General features: G+C 38.8%; 1 long non-coding RNA gene across 2 annotated transcripts in view; it reads left to right on the forward strand.

Moving 5' to 3' along the window:
• Positions 1–13,154, forward strand: part of LOC111098759 — a 28,025-nt gene extending 14,871 nt beyond the window's left edge. Inside the window, exon 3 of one of the 2 annotated variants that reach the window (XR_005369384.1) lies at positions 13,082–13,154. This is a non-coding gene — a long non-coding RNA (uncharacterized LOC111098759). Of the gene's footprint in view, positions 1–1,013; positions 1,168–13,081 lie in introns of those variants that run through there. The other variant, XR_005369386.1, reaches the window with a different exon arrangement.
• Positions 13,155–20,181: the final 7,027 nt, after the last annotated feature.

Below are 20,181 nucleotides of genomic sequence, written 5' to 3' on the forward strand. Positions count from 1 at the left end.
CAGAATTTTGTAAAGTCATATCTAAGCTCCAGTGAAGCAAAGGCAAGGGCTTGTGATTTCCAGGGGAGATGTCTTCATTTTCACTCAGCTTCTGCATTTTCTTGTTATCTCTCCATGCTGCCTGGGTGAGTTTTTTTAAGGCCACCTTTTCATTTTTCCAAGGCACTGGACTTTAGGCAGCATTCTCAGTGTTACCTTCCCTTCCTTGTCTGGACCCAAGGCCCTCTCTCCTGACTCCAGCTAGGTGTTAGAACCCAAACATGGGGATTCCCAGGGCCTCGTAGGCCCCTCCCTGAGGCAGGATTAGCCTCCTTCAGTTGCCATTCAAATTTCTAGTTCTTTCTTCAGTTGTAACTCATGGGGGGAGAATTCCACTTCTGTTTTGGGGGTTCAGATATCCAATAATTTTGTTGTCATTATTTTATCTCTTCCCGTTTTCTAACTGTTTAACTCAAGGGAGTATGTCTGTTACCCTAGTTGACCAGCTTATTGAAACAGGAAGTTTTCAATTTACATTTTAAGACCATGAATTCAATATTTAAAGAACTCATGCTTCCGTTTTTCTGTTAGATTGTATTAATAAGTGCTACCATCTATAGAACATGCAATGTGGGTGCAAGATGCTTCATCTTGATCGTTATATTTACTTTTTGAAACAACTGTTTTACAGGTGAAAGAGCTGAGGATTGGGATTGTTAAATCATTTCACCCAAGTTCACACAGTTATTCAACTCACATCTGTCTGACCTCAAAAGAGATGTAACTGATTCTCAAGCCCCTGGGTTTTTCTCCCCCCTTGGGTTGCTTTTTTTTTAGCTCTTCTGTTGTTAAGCATCACCCCTTCCTTATACAAACCTGCTAGTTCCAGGGATTTCAGTAAAAATCTGAAGGGCAGGAAAAACTCTTTCTGATTTTTGCCTTAAAGTGCCTCCTAGACACTCCCTTTATCCCCTAAAATTTAATAACTATGTTTAAATAATAATAATTTATAATCATTAATATTATAATTTAAGGAGCGGATGAAGGAAAGAGAAGCATGGATTTCAACAACATCAAGTGGATCATTTTTGAAGGTGAATTCCAAGCATGCAAATTTATTTCAAACCTTCCCTGAGGATTGAGTGCAAAGCAGCTGGCTGGTACTTTTAAGCCGCTCACAGTTCGGCACAGTGGCTCCTAATGCTGGCAGAGCTCCTGTGTCACCAGGATCTGCAGAGCGTGGCAAGCCAAATGAAAGAGGAAGTTTGCAATTAATTAAAAATAAATGAAAACAAAAATCTTCCCCCAGTGGCTCGCTTCTCATCTTGGTTGTAATCCACAGTCAACATGTGGAGGCCACGTGGGGCATTTACCAAATGGAAAAGGTATAGGACTGTGTCGAAGAAACCACAGACTGCCGCTCTGGACCACACTAATAATTCTTTTAAATCCTCTCATTCCACCTCGTCAGGAGACACAGCAGCATTTTAAATCTGACTGACCCATATAAATTACCTTTCTACTCATCCGGCTGTGAAATTAACAGTCGAGGAAGACAGGTCCTGTCAAGCTTGCTGTGCTGAGCTGCTGAAGGGTTCAGAATAAATGGGGGGTGGGGACAAGAGACCTTGCGCCTGAAGGAAACCAGGAGCCCGGCTGCACCACTCTTCTGGAGCCCGGCACCCGCAGGGGAAGGGGGTGCGCCCCGAAGGCGCATGTTGGGGGCCACCTGCTGCGCCCAGACACAGGAGGCTGGGAGCCTGGGGCCCGGGGCAGAAGTGGCTGGGACAGAGCCCACAGCTCTCGAAAAGGTTAAGCCCTTGGGACCTGAAAAACAACCCCAGAAGTACTCTCCGTTCTGAGTGTCCCCTAAACTCGCTAGAGTCCGGGAATAGGACACTTCAACTTTCTTGGTCGTGGTTTCCTAAATATTTATGTAATGCTATTTCTAGATGTTAATTGAAAGGGGGGGGGAGAAGAAGCCTGGGTGGCTGAGTGGTTGAGCATCTTCCTTCAGCCCAGGGCGTGATCCCGAGGTCCAGGGATCGAGTCCCCCGTCGGGCTCCCTGCATGGAGCCTGCTTCTCCCTCTGTCTGTGTTTCTCTGCCTCTCTCTCTCTTTCTCTGTGTCTCTCATGAATAAATAAATAAAATCTTAAAAAAAAAAAAGAAAAGAAAAGAAAAAGAAGCTGCCTCCTAATGAAGCTTCATCAGTAAATCATCCTAGAATTTTGTGTTGTTTGCAGATGTCATTGACAAGAGGTAGAGTGAACCTTTTACTCTTAAACTCCCATAACTTATCCCATAGCCCCACCAATCTCCAAAATGACAATGTCAATAATATTTTTCCTCTATCCTTACATGTGGAGAGCTAGTCTGATTTAAGAAGCATTTGGACTTATCTTCTGTTCGACATGAGAAAAAGACCAGTTTTGTCATCAAATTCTTTCATATTAGAAGATGAAAGACAACAGAGTGGGAAGACCACCTTGCCAGTTCTCCACTGTGGGCACGCACCTGTGCACACATGCCCGCACACAGAGATGTGAACAGAAGTCGAGGCTGATGTAAATGTAGCAGCACCTATGCACGCTGTGGCCTGCGGTCTGTATGAGTTGGCCACATGTCAGCATGGAAATAAGTAGGCAAAGAATAGCTTTGATAGTACTGTGCCAGTATACCAGAGAAGCACAGGCAAGACAATCAGTTGGTCATTGCTATCAACCATTTATTAATAGTATTGGTATGAAGGATGACGTTGGTGACCTTTCATTTATCATCTGATGTTTTCCCCAAAAAGATTTGGGACGGATTTTATTATCCCTCTTTCAGAGAGGGGACACTTTGGCTCAGTAACGTCAGGTAATAGTGAAGACCACAACTAATAAGACAGAATTGGAATTAAAACCAAAGTCTGACTCTAAAACATCACAAAGACTTTCAACTCCAGAGTCCATTGTAACTTGGAAAGAAGAGAGAAGACCAATACTGAAATGGTAATACTACTGATAATCAGGCATTGAAGTCCTTCCTTCTCTTTCCCCAAACCCCAACTTCTAAAAGAGAAAACAAAATTAAGAACATTCTAGAATGAATGACTTCTGCTCAGACTACTAGAACTGAAAAACCTTGAAGATCATTGCCCATATTCCTCTTTCAAATAGAGAAAACTGAGGCCCAAAGAGCTGCTTATAAATGGTCTCAGTCTCTCATGGCAGAACTAGGGCTAGAAATAGTACACATTCCCAGACCAATGCTCTTAATTTCATACCAAAAAAATGAAAGCATTTTTTCATTTTTCACCTGGTTCCATGGTCCTCACTCCAGAAAGTCTTAGAATAATTTGGAGAATGGCAAAGTTCTCTTTCTTTGTACACCCAGAGCATGAATTTACAGTTAGTGCTTTCCCCCAGGACAGAGAAAATCAAAGCTATTACATGAGAAGATGTGTCACTTTTCAGAGCAGGCTATATTTTGACATCAATATTTTTTTTTTTTTCATCCTTAGCTCTCTGACAAGGAAAGTTTTGAATGAGGTCAGTGGTGTTAATTTTACTTCAATTTACCTTCCCAAGTGAGTTAGTCTGTAGAGTTTCTATTTTGGTAATTTTGAGTTTTAGCAGTTAAGTTGTACTCTGATATTCTGTATTCCATGAAATTAAACACTAGATGGAATACATTTGAGACATGAAGAAGTCTCCAAAGAAGAAATTCATAATCTTCAAGCTAGAGAAGATTTGATTTATAAGAAAGTTAAACAACAGCAACAAAAAACCCAAGTAAAATAAATAGGGATGACAGGAGCAACTCTGCCTGTATGGCTACATATGAATAAATAGGCTAACATTCATATTAGAAATTTACTTCTACTTTGAAAATGTAATTGAAATTGATCCATCTTTATTTGAGTTTCTAAGCAAAGTTAAGAAAAAGGAGTTTCTAAAAGTAATTTTTCTGGGCCAGTTTCTCACTTCCAAATGCATCCTTCTTTATTCTTTGCTCTGTCTGCAAAAAGTGGGGCTGGAGGTCTGCAAAATGTATTTCTTCTTGGCCAGTTGGCTTCCTCCCCTTCCCCGGAGAAGGGGAGCCGTTATTTCCTCTTCCTGTTGGGTTCAGTCTCAGACTTCCTCTGGCACTCTCAGAACCAGGGTTATTACCTTCTCCTCGGGGATAAGGCCACGAGGCAGGCAGTTCCCCAAACTCAAGCGCTGAGCCCCAGCTTAACAGAGGCCCTCCTCCAAGCTGCAGGGAGGCCAGCACCAGTGGGCATCACTGCCTTCCCAGTTGTCTGATCACCAGCGTCACAGGGCTCTTTCGAGCCAATGAGGTGTAGCAGCAGCCTAGCGTCTCTCTTCAGAAGTCTGAGGTCTACTCCTTGAAGTTCCTCTTCAGGCTCCTGAGAAACCAGGAGTCCAGACAGCATCTTCTCTTCAATCCCAGCTCCCAAACACTGGATTCCCCTGAGGGTACCAGCCCTAGAATGATAGCTGCATCCTGCTGTCATTACCTCAGTGTGTTTGCTTTTTGCTTTTTGTAATCCTCCAACTCCGGTTTAACCAGTTCCCTGTATTAAATTATCTGTGAAATACCTTAGCCTGGGGCCCCTGGATGGCTCAGTGGGTTAAATGTCTGCCTTCAGCTTAGGTCATGATCCCAGAGTCCTAGAATCCAGCCCCACATCTGCTCCCTGCTTAATGGGGAGCCTGCTTCTCCCTTTTTCTCTCCCTCTGCCTCTCCTTCTGCTTAGGCTCATGTGGTCTCTCTCTCAAATAAATAAATAAAATCTTAAAAAAAGAAAGAAAGAAAAGGAAGGAAGGAAAGAAGGAAGGAAGGAAGGAAGGAAGGAAGGAAGGAAGGAAGGAAGGAAGGAAGGGAAGGAAGGCCTTACTGTGTTTTTGGTTTTCCTAACTATACCCTGACATCAAAGTAAAAATGAGAGCACGTGTGGAGAAATAGGTAAAGTTGGTGGCCTAAAGAAACTGGAATGAGGAAAACTAAAGCACAAAGCTTATGACTATTACTTTAAGTCTAATGAGAAAATGAGGGAAGAAATATCTCATTTTCTTAAATGCAACTGTCTTGAGTCTTCCAAGAGCTACCATGTGGTAGAGAGTCTATACTACTAGTAGTTACCAAGAGGGTAGAACTAAGCGGTCCAGAACATGACAGCATGGCAAAGCCGAACTTCATTTTCCGTGGCAAAGAACTTTCTTACAATTAGCAGAATCCTTCGCTAGGATGGTTAGTGAAAAAGGACTATTGTAGAAGAGATTCGATTTAGTATTCTGCAAATACCAAGATTCAATGCTTCTAGCAACAGCTGGCAATAAATAGAAAGGTAAAAGAGAGCTGTGCATTGGAGCATCCTCATGCTAGGTTTAATCTTAGAGTCCAGAAGCAACAGAGACCAACCCCATTGCCTGTGAGATCAAATTGATTACCCAGAAATTGATCTCTAAAATGCCTGGAAAAAAGATACAAGTTATAATTGACTAATGTAGTGGCCTCCTAGGTGATATGCCAAAAGCAACGTGAGAAGTAAGTAATTTTAAGAATTAATTAATGCAGGGTTGAGGCACCAACTGTTTCCATAGTGGAGTGTCATCAGGGAGGTGAACTAGCCAATATGTGATATCAAAGACTCTGGAAACTGGAAGCACAATTCTTTAAAAAATATTCTCCTAATATTCTAGTCTAACACCATTCTGAGATTTCTTTGCTCGATATTGCATTTATGTAAACTTCCAGTCTGGAATATCCAAAGGTAGCTGAGGGAGACTAACTCTCTGATCAAGTTTATAATAGAACAGAAAAGTGAAAATGGAAATACAGAGACCTTTTAGTCAGCAGGTATTCCTGCATGCTGCTCCTTTTCTGTTTGTTAATATTTTATTTAAATTCAATTTAATTAACATATAGTGTATTATTAGTTTCAGGGGTAGAATTTAGTTATTTATCAGTTGCATATAACCCCCAGTGCAAATTCCATCAAGTGCCCTCCTTAATGTCCATCACCCAGTTACTCCCTCCCCCCACCTCCCCTCCGAGCAACCCTCAGTTTGTTTCCTAGAGTTCTTTTATGGCTTGCCTCCCTCTCTGTTTCCATCTTATTTTATTTTTCCCTTCCTTCCCCTATGTCCATCTGTTTTGTTTCTTAAATTCCACATATGAGTGAGATCATATGGTATTTGCCTTTCTCTGATTGACTTATTTTGCTTTAGCACAATACCCACTAGTTCCACCCCTGTCATTGTAAATGGCAAGATTTCATTCTTTATGATAGCTGAGTAACATTCCATTGTGTATATGTATACCACACTTACTTCTCATTTCCGTACATTTCTTCTCCCCAAATCCATGCAGTGTTCTGAATCTAACATTTAAGTCCTATGATACAAGTTTGATTGGCTTTTTCCTCTTAGCCCAGAAAATTCTCAGAGTATCCCAAGTAACAGTGGGCTTTCGAAGCAAAAGTAATTAGTTATAAAAGCCCCAATAACAGTATTTTCAATGTTTCAGGACTACCTGTATGTCATATGTTTGCCTCTTGGTAAGTTTCTGAATGTAGGTAATTAACACAGATACAAGGGGAAGGAAAAAGTCACACATCTTGCCTTCTTTCCATTTTGTCTTTCTCTTATCGTCCCCTTAAAGTCCTCTCTAAGTGCTGTGATTTTTAGAATATATGCTCATCATAGGCCTTTCATTTGATTTTGGGAAACATTTCTACCCCCTGAAAAACTCTTGGGAAGTTTCAGTTTTCACAGTCAGGAGCCAATGGGGGAAAAAAGTGTAATGGGAAACAGCTAAAGTTGAAAAACCCCAGAGCGTAAGGATAAAGCTCTGTGTGATTTTTGTTTTATTTTATTTATTTATTCATGAGGGACACACAGAGAGAAACAGAGATATAGACAGAGGGAGAAACAGGCTTCCTGTGGAGAGCCTGATGCAGGACTCGATCCCAGGACCCCGGGATCATGCCCTGAGCAGAAGGCAAACTCTCAACCACTGAGCCACCCAGGTGCCCTGCTCTGTGCAATTTTAACCATACTTTTCACCCAAAAAGTATTTACTAATGCAAATGTAACAAGACCCATCCCAAGAATCAGCATTATACTGTCACTTCTGAACAGCTGTTTCTTGACATATTGTGTGTTACAAAGAAGTCTCACAGCTTCTTCATCTTTGGGAAACAGATTCTTCTACATCTCTATAATTGCCTATGGTGGCTCTTTGAAGTTTTGTTTTGATTTGGTTTTGTTTTGCTTATTAACACAGTGGGCTTCAGGTTTGAGTTTCCCTTAAACTTGCCTAGAAAGCGTGAAAAAAAAAAAGCGACTTTTTAAAAAAAGATTTTATTTATTTATTTGACAGAGAAAGAGAAGGAGAGAGAACATAAGCAGGGGGAGCGGCAGAGAGAGAGGGAGAAGCAGGCTCTTCGTTTAGCAGGGAGCCCGATGCACGGCTCAATCCCTGGACCCAGGATCATGACCTGAGTGGAAGGCAGACGCTTGACCACCTAAGCCACCCAGGCGCCCTGAGAGCACCACATTCTGATTTGGGAGACCTCAGTCAAGAAGTCAAGTCTGCATACCAAAAGCAGAATATAGCTAAATGCAAAATGAGGGAATATAATCAGCACCTCCACAGATTTGTTATGAATATGCGTTGCTAGAGGGGCACCTGGGTGGTTCAGTTGGTTAAGTATCCATCTCTTGATTTTAGCACAGGTTGTGATCTCAGGGTCATGAGGTTTACCCCCATGTCAGACTCTGTTCTAGGCATGGAGCCTGCTTAAGATTCTCTCTCTCCCTCTATCTGCGCCCCTTCCTTTCCCCCACTCCACTCCCCCATCCCCATTTATGTGCTCTCTCTCAAAAAAAAGTGGGTTGCTAGTTACATCTCTTCATTTAAGCAAAAATGGAATCTTATATGAGTAGCCTATGAATTCAAAGCCAACCTAAACTGGAGGGCAGTTGTTGCTTTCCCTAAGAGTTGTTACTGACACATTAGGCTACCATGACCAGTCTGGAGACTCCTGTGTCCATGGACCTACACCTGATGTCCCACAAGGATGCAAGCTGAAAGCAATCATTAATGTTCTTAATCTGATAAGAAATACATTAGCCACATGTAAAGACAGTGGCACAGCATTCTTAGCTTTGATTCTGCAGAATGGAATTAAGTTTTAATCTTCACCTCTGTGAATCTTTCTCGTTCTTTGAGACTCAGCTCAAGTTCTACCTCCCCCAAACAAATCTTCTTAATTATACTCAATCAGTGTTCTCTTCATCCTCTGAAGTCTATAACATATAGTACTTGCCTGGGTTGGCAATTATCTTGTCAAAGACATATTGTCACCTCCTCAACCAGGTATTAAATTTCTTTATATCCTCTAAAATGCCTAGCACAGTGATAAAGACATAGTAAGAACTCAAAAATACTTACTGATTAGATAATCAATTGGTTGAAGGTTTTATCCAAAATCATTTTAAATATTTCTTCCAACCTCCAATCTTTCTTCTTTACAGAGATGATCTGGGTTTTTTCCTTTACCATTTTGGCTTTCCAATTTACTCATTAGTTGTACAAGATTTTACCTTGGTTTGTACATGTAGAGCAAGGATGATATTCAAAATATTTAAAATCATTATGTTGGGGTACAGACCAATCAGAATGAAGCAGTTTATCAGAGGCCACCTGTTGTGTCTGGCATTAACCCTTTAGTTGACGAATTACAGGCAGGGCTCAGCTGTGTAAGGGGATGGCCAAAATGGCCAGAACAATTGGAGGATAACTAGCAGGGCAAGGTCTCTTTACCAACAGATATGGAAAGTAGTTTAATAGTTTTTAATAGCTTAACAACTAGTATTGTTAGAATGGTGCAAACTAATAATTACCAACCTTGGCCTGGCCCTAAAATCTTCAAAAGCAACAATTGTAAGCAGGGAAAATAAACAACTATCAAGCAGAGTTTGCAGGGAATCCAGTCCAGTTTTTTTTTTTTTAAGATTTTATTTATTTATTCATGAGAGAAAGAGAGAGAGGCAGAGACACAGGCAGAAGGAGAAGCGGGCTCCATGCAGGGAGCCCCATGTGGGACTCGATCCTAGGTCTCCAGGATCACACCCTGGGCCAAAGGCAGCGCTAAACCGCTGAACCACATATAAGCCACCCTCTTATATGTGGAGGTTTAAAAAAAAAATAGAACTCTCCATCCTTTTGCCTAGCTTTGTGTAGCCAGAATTTATAGGTACTTTAGAATTAGTTGAAATCACCAGGACTTTGTTTCTAAACTACAGCTTGGAGTAATTTATTCTAGTATTACAGAATGGCACTTCGTTTTGAATATTAATATTTGTCATTTTCTATGCATTCACTGACCCTGCAAACATTATTATGAATAATTGTTATCTATGTGCACTCCGCCTTGTTTCAAGAAAAATGCTTAGGAAAATTCATAAAAAGATACCGTGCAGTAAGATAAAATATATTTGGTGTATGTGGGATGAACCAGATAAAAGTAAAAGGAGAAAAGATAGAATTAGGAGTGATGTTTGTATTCAAAGTACTTGCTATAAAGTCTGATACATTTGCAAAAAATGAGCTATGAATTTGGACTCTAATCTTTCTAGCAGATAAAATGCAGAAGGAAACATCAGTTATAAAATATACAGGGTCCATTGAGATAAAAACAAACCAATTGCTCAAAGAAACACACTGATTCATTCTCCTGAGACTGCTATCAATAATGAAGGTGTTTGCTTAAAATGGAATTCTTTTATACAACTGTTTTCTTTAATCAAAAGCTTGATATAAAGAGCTAATAAACCAAAACCCTTATTTTGCAGTTTTCCCACTTAAACTGAACTTAGTTTATTCAAGCCTCTCTTCTCCCAGCAAAGTTCCAAAAATGATCCAAATCCCTATTAGTAAATAAGCCAGTCTTACAATTTTGAATATTGGGCTAAGTAGTCCTATCCTATTAGAAATGTTTGTTCCCTCTGAACTGTCAAAACCTGAATGAAATAGACATAGATTTTATAACATATTTTTGGCCCTTTGATCTCCTAAAAGAAAACAGTAGTCAAATGTCAAGGACAAGCTCGGACCTTGTAAATATGCCATAGCATTGCCAACCTCAAGCCTAGAAACCCATTTTGAGCAATTACTAGTAGGCCTATTTAATTTGAAATTCAATTTATGAGGCTCTTCATTCTAAGCAACTCTGCCATGAGGGAGAGGCTTTTCTAGTATACATTTGGGATGTGTCCCTTTGTGTTTCTGAAGAAGAGATGTGTTTTAGAACTTTTTTGTGATAGATTGATGTAATTGGCTTCAGTGATTCAGAAACAGCATTCATTTCTAAGGCATTTATAGGAAATACATATTAATAAGCAAAGAGTCTCTCTCTCCCTCCATTTCCCAAGAGGTTTCTTGGAGGAAACTGGAAGGTATGATTTCTTTCAGTCATTCCATCATGCTCTCTTTTCACATCCAATATGCTAAATCACATAACTGCAAGGAGAAAAACAGGGGCAGGGTTGGAAAAGACATGGGCTTTGCGCAGCACCGTGATCACACCCTCCCTGAAGACTCAGTACCCTGAAACCAAAAGTCCAGTGACTGGCACTGCAATGCCTGGGAGGCACGCAATTAATGTGATGCGGTGCTGGTGAGTAAGAAAACGAAATGTGTGTCGTTTTGATCATTTTGCTATTGACCCGCCAAATCATCAAACCCTCTGAGGCTCAGTTGATTTTTATGGTTAACTTTCAGAATACATGATAAGGCTGAAGGAGCTAGCTTTCAACTTTTTCTAAAATTCAGAATGTATAATTAGTATTACCTTGCTTACTTTAATTGTTCTGAAACTATAGAGGACTTGAGGAACTATACAAAATTATTTGGTTTAATGAACTCGGTTTTCAACTTATCTAAGTCACTAATCTTATTTCCTTTAATAAGGGCATGAACAAAACTCCCCTGGCTCATTAATCCTGAAATCAGAAGTCAACTCCAAAGGGAAAAGTACTTAATATACTTAAAATGTTGAACATTTTTACAGGCCTTTCTCATACAAAGTCTTATTTAAACCTATCTTATGAGAAAGGTTTTTTGTTTTTTGTTTTAGCTTTGAGAGTTTTCCCTTAGCTTAGGTGCCCTCAGTGGGTATATAATAGAGTCTTAATAAGTATACTCATTGGCAGAAAAGGAAGAGAGGCATCTGGGTGGCTCAGTGGTTGAGCATCTGCCTTTGGCTCAGGTCATGATCCCGGGGTCCTGGGATCAAGCCCCATATCAGGCTCCCCACAGGGAGCCTGCTTCTCCCTCTGCCTGTGTCTCTACCCCTCTCTCTGTGTCTCCCATGAATAAATAAAATCATTAAAAAAAGGAGAGAGACAAAGGTTCATTTTACATATGAGAAAATTCAGAGGAGTTGGAGATTTGTCAAGGCATACTGGGCTGCAGGAATAACCCAGAGTCTTTAAATCCACCATCCTTTATTACTCAAAATGACTTTTGCTCTGCCTAGTATATAAAATAAAATTTTCCATTTTCTAGAAAATCATGATATTATTATCTGTGATCTCCAAATTGTTGTTCACTTATAACATTTGTATTCATTTCTCCACCAGTCTTTTTTTTTTTTAAGATTTTATTTATTCATTCACGAGAGTCACAGAGAGACAGAGAGGCAGAGACAGGCAGAAGAAGAAGCTGGCTCCCTGCAGGGAGCCTGATGTGGAACTCGAGCCCCGGGACTCCAGGATCACACCCTGAGCTGAGGCAGATGCTCAACCACTGAGACACCCAGGCGTCCCTCTTTACCAGTCTCTTTTTCTGATAATTTTTATTAGTATTCCACTCACTGTAATGAAACATGAACTCTAGCTGCAAACATTTCCCAAAATTACACCAACATTGTTGAGTGTTACTAGCAGCTTTAAGGCATGACTTTGGTATTTAACTTTTCATGCAAATTCTTAATTTGTTTCCAAGAGCAGAAATTTCTCATTCGCAACTCAAACCAAAGGGACATGATTCTTTACTTTTTTATTGTTGCCACTTTCTCCACATCACTCATTTTAGCTCATAAACAAATAACTGAATTTTTCATTCAAACCCCTTAGAAATATCAGAGTAAAAATAAGAATCCATCAAGGTGTAAGACATATACATGGAAGGTAATGTGGTTTCCTCAGGCATACAGTGAATAATAAATGTGCGCTCATACTATTTGTTTTATAGTGTTGAATGCAGAATCCCAGTGATGTAAATTGAACTGTGTTCCCTAAAAATTCATGTGTCCAAGCCCTAGCCCCCATTGTGGTGACATTTGAGGGTGGGGCCTTCGAGAGACAGTTAGATAAGGTCATGAGGGTCAGATCTTCATGATGCAATTAGTGGCTTTATGAGAAGAGAAAGATACTACTCTCTCTCCACCATGTGAGGACACAGGAAATAGGCTGCCACCTGCAAGCCAGGAATAGAACTCTTACCAGGATCCAACTGGCCGAACCTTGATCTTGGACTTTCCAGCCTCCAGAATCATGAGGAAATAAATGTCTGTTGCTTATGCCTTCCAGTCTATGGTATTTTGTTATAACAGCCATGCGCCAACAATTTTAATTTAAAATCTAAATTGTATTTAGTCCATTATTGATGAGATGATTAGGACTGTGTTTTATTTTTACATTTAGCAAATGTTTACTGGTCATTGTCATTATTAGTCTTTACCAGTGTCACAAGTAACATGTCAAGAGTCTCACCTCCTTTTTGTAAAGAAACTTGATGCAGACAGGGCTATTGAAATATCATGATACTATGCCAGATTAGCCACTCAGCCAACTACAGACTTCAACTTGGGGGTTAAAGTTTGTTTCTTTAGGCTCACTCAAACTCATCCTTTATGAGTCATAGATTTCTGGAAAGGCATTCAATGCTAAAGAAGCAGTGGTACAAATTGAATTACCCCTACCACCTTGACCTTGGACATTTTTCTATCAAACTTCCTGCAACATAGTATTATATTTTTACATATAAAATTCTCTCCCCCAGGCCCTAGAACATGTCTCATTTGTTGTTGTTTTTCTTTTTAGCACCTGACACAGAGGCTGACATAAACTGGACCTTCACAATTGTTTGGTGAGCAAATAAAAAATTGACTGAAAAGACTGAACATATGAATTCAACCTGATAAAGCGATTAAGAGTGTGGGCTTTGTGGTCAGGCAACACAGATTCAAATCCCAGTTAGGTCATATCCTAGTGAGTGACCACAATCTCACTGAAATTTCTTTTCCTTATCTGTAAAACGGGTTTGGTAACAGTATCTCACTGAGGTGAGGAAAGGATGAGGTAATGCACATAAAAGACGTGGCACAGTATTGGCATCAAAGATACTACTCCCGTGAGTTGCCCCACCTCTATCTATGTTGCCTCAACGCATTTCTTATCCCTCTTTACCCTGGCTTCCAGTGGAAGAAAGGGAGGTCATGAGGTTTACCTGAGAGGGGTAAAAAAAATTCAGAGAAGATAGTGAGTGTGAAAATACAATACAAATGCTAGGTACAAATGCTACTATTTCACTGTCCAAAACGTAGTCTCTTAGGAAAGCAGTAGTAACAAAGTAGAGTGAGCATCAGACTCAGATCTGAGAACCAGTTCTAATCTTGGTTTTACCATTCTAATCCTAGACGAAGCACATAAATTTCCTGGGCCTCTGTCATCTTTTCTTGAAAATAAGGTGGTAGCCTAGATCATTTTTCAAATCGATTCTGTGCCTAATATTGTATAAGTTATGTCACTGTTATTTATACATTCTGAATGTTTCTTTCTTGCCTGAGAATATGGATATGAAACATTGTTGTATATCTCAGAGGGAGATGAGTAGTCAACAGATGTTTTAGAGATGGGCAAACTGAAATTCTGTGTGACCAGTCCCCAGTCCAGCAAAGGTCAGTGGTGGAGGACCTAAGAAAAAGAGAGGCCTTAGAAAAAGAGAGGCCTAAGCCCATTTCATGAATATGCTCTTCCACTGATTTTCAACTAATTCTACATTTAAAATTCTCCTGGTTAAACAAGTTATGGTACCTGCATTGGAATACAATAGGCTCATTAAAATGATGTAGTAGAAAACTTTTAATTAGATATAAAGATACTGATGAAAACTGTTGCAAAATGAACATATTACATATCCATTATGGACACACACACAGGCACATGCACACTCAGTCCAGACATTAGTAATAATGGCATTTTCTGAGATAGAAGGACACAAAGACTCAATCAGGTAGAGGATATAGTAAGGAATTGAAAATACATTAAAAACTCTGAGGGTCAGGCTAACAGATTTAGGTAAGTGTGTCTCTACAGGTGCAGAGTTCCCTAATTCTTCTTGTTTGAAAGCTGTAAATGTGAGTTATTGCTTGCTCAACAATTTTCTGAGAAAACTAAGTGAGAAAATACATACTAATGCCTCCAGCCCAGTGCCTGTCCACACTAAGTGTTGAAGGAGAGCTAGTTCCCTTCCGCTCTCTGTCTGTGTGAGGCTCTACTTAGTAGGCCAAAAAAAAAAAAAAAAAAGGAATCCTGCATTCTTGCTCCATAATTTAATCTCTTTTCTCAAAATGGCTTTCTGAAGAAGACTTCCAGATAAATCCACTTACCTTCTGATGGTAGAGGCTAAAAATAGAAAACAATAATTTATTACTCCATGCCTATCTAACTCTGTTTTGGTTTAACAATACAAATATACTATCTGGACACATTTTGGGAGAAAGAGTGTATGAGATATGAAGGAAAGCACTGCTTTTTAGCTGTGCCTATAATAGGTTTACTCAATATATTAATTTTATAACTCACTTTTTCATCTATATTTCTTGAAGTCATTAAGCATTTTTATGAGTCCACTGATAATCTACTTCTTATTGCTAAACTGTATTTCTAACACTTCCCCCTTACCCATACACACACTTAGTCTTCAGTCCTTCTATACTTTGTTTTTATTTTTCTTTCTTTTTAATTTTTTAACTGATCTCTCACTCTCTTTTTTAAAGACTTTATTTACTTATTCATGAGAGACACAGAGAATCAGAGACATAGGCAGAGGGAGAAGCAGGTTCCCCACAGGAAGCCTGATGTGGGACTTGATCCCAGGACCCTGGGATCACAACCTGCACCAAAGGGAGATATGCTCAACCACTGAGCCAACGAGGTGTCCCTTAACTGATCTCTTAATAAAAAATTAAAGTTTCAGAGATAGAGTAAATTTTAAAGGTAAGCAAATTGAAATGGACAAAGTGGTTAAATATACCATTGTACATAAAAACATGAGAAGCCTTTTGTTAATTTCATTGTCTTAGTTACTTTATTTATCTGGGGTAGTAGGTTCCTGTTTTCTTTCTCAGGAAACTACTATTCCTTCTGCCAAGACAGCCAATCAGTTCTTTCAAACTCATGACCACACCATCCATTTCCTTTTCCAACATTAGCTTATGCAAGTGTCATAATAACAGGAAGACTGTAACAGCTACAGCAGGTACAACTGCAATCTGTGTGTTCCCTAAAATATTAACATTTAGACTTGTCTAACATGCAGCCCTCTTCAAAATTGCGTTTCAGACCACAACCAACAAATCAGAGAGCAGGAGCAAGAAAGGATTTAAGAGATTTGTTTACTGCTAGGAAAACCTGCCAGCTGCTACAATACCTGCAGGTCTAGGATATTATGCTCAGCCTTATTCTCAGTTAAAGAAATACAAATTAAGATAATTATAAGGCAGTAGTTCTGAAGCTTTAGAGTGCTTAAGAATTGCCTTGGAAGTTTGTTCAACATGGGGATTTCCAGATCCCATCTCAAGAGACACTTTGAGAAGATCTGCAAGAAAGCTAGATTTCTGAAATATTTAACAGGCATCCCAAGTGATTCTGATGCAGAAGCTTCATGTCCCGTGTTTTGAGAAAAATTGCTTGATAGTCCCAAAACATGCCTGATAAGTTAACAAAATAAGAAAATATTATATAACCCACAGTTGATGGGACTATGAACAGGGACATTACTAATTGCACTATGAATTTGCTATAAAATAGGTAACATGCCCAGCAGAAACTGTCAAAACAACCAAAATCTGTTGCCTGGTATTTCTTTGGGGAGAATCATAACCCAAGGAAGTATTCTAGAGTATTAACTCTAACGTTAATATTTAAAGGCAGTGAAGTACTATTTATAATACAAAAATATTAAACAACAAAAAATATTAACAATAAGATGGTTTATCTATTAATAAATGTTTGTTTAGCACTACTGTGAGAGATAAAATACTCAGCCCTTTATGAATATTACCATTTAATCCTCGTTTTAAGAAAACCTCATTATGGCTGAGCAAATAAGATTTCTGAACCTGAACATACACTCTATAGATATTTTAATCTCATATGTATGGGTCAAAATGATTCAAAGAGTTATAAAAACTAACATAAGGTGGAAATGGCAAAACACAATAACCTAATTACAATTTTAAATAGAGATGTAGGGATTATCAAAGATTATTGAAGGGATTAGTGATATAAAAGAATAACAGTGTGTGAATATTAGATGTTTAATTAAATTATTTACTTGACAAGTTTTTAAGAGCTCATAATTCTGTATATTCACAAGCTAAAACAAGCAATGAAATAATTTCAGTATGTCAATAATATGAAGATTAGAGGATGGAAATTATAAAACAATCTATATATTCAAATGAATGGTAGTATTACATATAAAGAGAAAAGATGATAATAAGTTTTGTAAGGTCTAGATTAAGATCTGAAGTTCTGAGTTATTCTAAAGGATTTTTTGAAACTCAGAAATATTTTTCAAAATGTCTAGATATATTTTTAGAAGTCAAATAAACACTGGATTTTACCATTTCCCCTAGAGTTTTTCATTAGCTTTGGGTAGCAAACACTGGTCAAGTTTCTCTTGCCATCAGCAAGACCACGTGGACTCCATCTCCTAGATTTCCTTCTTTCAGCAATGAATCATGATTCTAGTTATTCCCATACATACTGCCAGATAAAAGCCACAGGACAGCTGTAGAGATAGCCCCTATGATGGCTCAGATCCAGAATTACATTTTATGTGAGATCAGTCTCTCATTGAGTTTTTTTTTTAAGTTCCTTTGAATTGGCACATTGCCAGAAAGGGGCTAATATTCTTGATAATTTGTTTTAGCCTCAAAGAAAGTATATACATAAACATATACAAATCTAATATAAATCTGTATATGTAAACCTAATTTTACACGCACACACACACAAACATACATGTGGATTTGCACTAATAATCAAAGTCCATAGAAGAAGTTATTTTAAGTTTATTGACATTTAGCCACTTGGAGGAAAACTGGCAGATTCATTCCAAAATAATTAATTTTTGCTGAAAACACTCAGAGGTCTGTTTTCCCAAAGCAACCCTATGAGCCATGTGCTGCACTGGTAAAGGCATACTTCATTGGGCATCATCATTGCTTTCCCATCTGGCAACAGGTGGCCATTAATATGAAATGTTATACTAACACTGAAATGAAATCCATGCATAATCAGTGATTTTGGAGAGTGCAGGAGTGCTTGAAAGTATGAAAACTGCTCATTGCTTTAAACAAGCAAGCCTTCATTCCAAACTCTTCAAAAACAGAAAATGACCATAGGCATCAGCTATAATGAAGTGGTTTACAAACTTTTTGCTTTTGTAGCACTTAAATCACCTGGAAAAGTGATATGTAGAATTGGAATCCTTCTGGTTAAAAGCAGAGTAAGCACTGTGATGGTCCACCACAATGATGGTAGCCCTAGTGGATGCTCTCTGGGGCACATTTTATTAGACACTCTTCTGACAAAACCTTATGGGCTCACTAGGCTTCTAAATATGGTAGCAAGGAAAATTAGGCAGGAGGCAGCTCATACCCTCAACTCAATAGGAGAGAAAAGCTCTAATGAACAGTGGCTTCATCTCTTACACACATCATGAGTCCAAGTATCTAGCATATTTAGCCAACCATGATTCAAACTGAAAATGGGTAGGGGCACAAGTTGAAATCAGGGATTATCCTGAAGAATTTAGATCTATGCCTTCGTTGAATTCTGGTTTGCATTATGCCTTATTTTTATCAAGGGCTATTATGTAAAATATACACAGAACTCTTGAAACTCAACAATAAGAAAACAAAGAACCTGTTTTAAAAATGGGCCAAAGACAGACACCTCATCAGATGAGATACGCAGATGACAAATAAGCCTATGAAAAAATGTTCCACCACTTATGCCATCAAGGAAATGCACATTAAAACAACAATGAGATACTACTATACACCTATTAGAATGGCCAAAATCTGGAACACTGACAACACCAAATGCTAATGAGGACCTGGGGCCACAGGAACTCTCATTCATTGCTGGCAGAAATGCAAAATGGTACAGCCACTCTGGAAGACAGGTTGGCAGACTCTTACAAAACTAAACCTACTCATAATCTAACAATCATACTCCTTGCTATTTATCGAAAGGAGTTGAAAACTTATGTCTACACAAAAACCTACACACAGATTTTTATGGCAGCTTTATTTGTAATTTCCAAAACTTGGAAGTAACCAAGATGTCCTTCAGTAGGGAAATGGATAAACTGTGGTGCATCCAGGCAATGGAATATTATTTAGCACTAAAAAGAAATGAACTATTGAGCTATGAAAAGACATGGAGGGGCCTTAAATACATATTACTAAGTGAAGGAAACCACTCTAAAAGGGTATATACTATATGAGTATGACTATATGACATTCTGGAAAAGGCAAAACTATGGAGACAATAAAAAGTCAATAGTTGCTAGGGTTCAGAGAGTGGGGTAGGATGAATAGGCTGAGCACAGAGGATCTTCAGGGCTTTGAAAATACTCTGTGTGATCCCATAATGATGGGTATACATCATTATTCATTTATCCAAACCCATAGAATAGTGCATACTGTAAAATATGGGCTTTGAGTGATTGTCATATGTCAGTGTAGGTTCATTGATCATAACAAATCTACCACTCTGGTAGGGGATGTTTATAATGGGGAGGCTATGCATGTGTGGGGGAAATATGTGATATATGGGACCTTTTCTTCATTTTGCTGTGAACCTAAACTGCCCTAGAAAACAGTCTTAGTGAAAAAAAAATTTCTAAGCAAAACAGAATCATTGGATTAAGTATCTATTCTCTCACGTTGACTCCTTTAAAATATATCATGCTCATTTGGATATCTAACCTAACCATGATTTTGCATGCCATGCTCTCAACACTACAGCAGATCACATATATATTTGATTTGTAGGTCCAATGAGCACAAATTAAAACTTGAAAAAAAAATTGTGGGAAGCCTTCATCACTCCAGGCTGTTTAGAACTATGAAAAACAAACCCAAATGTTCCTTGAGTCTACAAAACAGTGTATTCAGGGAACCCTAATATGAAAATATTATGCCCTTAACCTTATAGAATGTCTTGTGGAGAGCCAAGTTTGTTAAAATTATGTTCTTTGGTTTCAATATGTCCCTTTCATGCAAATGAGCCTGACTACGTAGCCTCTTGTCTCTTCTCACCAGGAGGCCTACTGCTTATTTCTAATATGTTTGTCTCGAGTTTGAGAACTTTGCCAAGATCACAAGCTGCTAGAACAACCTTTCTCTTTTTAATTTCCTTCTTTCCCCAACTAAATTCTTAATTGTCAAAAATATTAAAATGGAGATAATCTCTCACTGGAGCATTTGTGAAAATTACAGAGTCCTCAGTGACTTCCGATGTGACTGGGACCAGCTGCTGATAGTAACTCAGATAACAATGTGTTTCAAACAGCTAATCTAGTGAAGCTTTCTAAAAATATTAATAATAAAATCCAAGTGATTTAATTTCTCTAGATGAGTATAACGCAAGCTCACTGACTCCGTGCGTCATCAGGCTCTGGTTGCTAGGAAATCCATGAATAGAACTTAATATGCATTCAGCAACAGGCTGCAGACGCAATTTATCTCCATGGATGCTCCCTCAATTGCCTTTGAAATGACATTAAGATAACTTTGAAGCATTTGAGACAAGCCAGAGTCAGTGAACACAAAGGAAACAGACCATTTTTGGGCAACCATCTGGACTTCCTGTGTAGCTTTTTGAAGTTCACACTCCCTGCG

The sequence above is a fragment of the Canis lupus genome, chromosome 14, assembly GCF_011100685.1.
Source record: "Canis lupus familiaris isolate Mischka breed German Shepherd chromosome 14, alternate assembly UU_Cfam_GSD_1.0, whole genome shotgun sequence".
In the NCBI taxonomy this organism is placed as follows: Eukaryota; Metazoa; Chordata; class Mammalia; order Carnivora; family Canidae; genus Canis; species Canis lupus.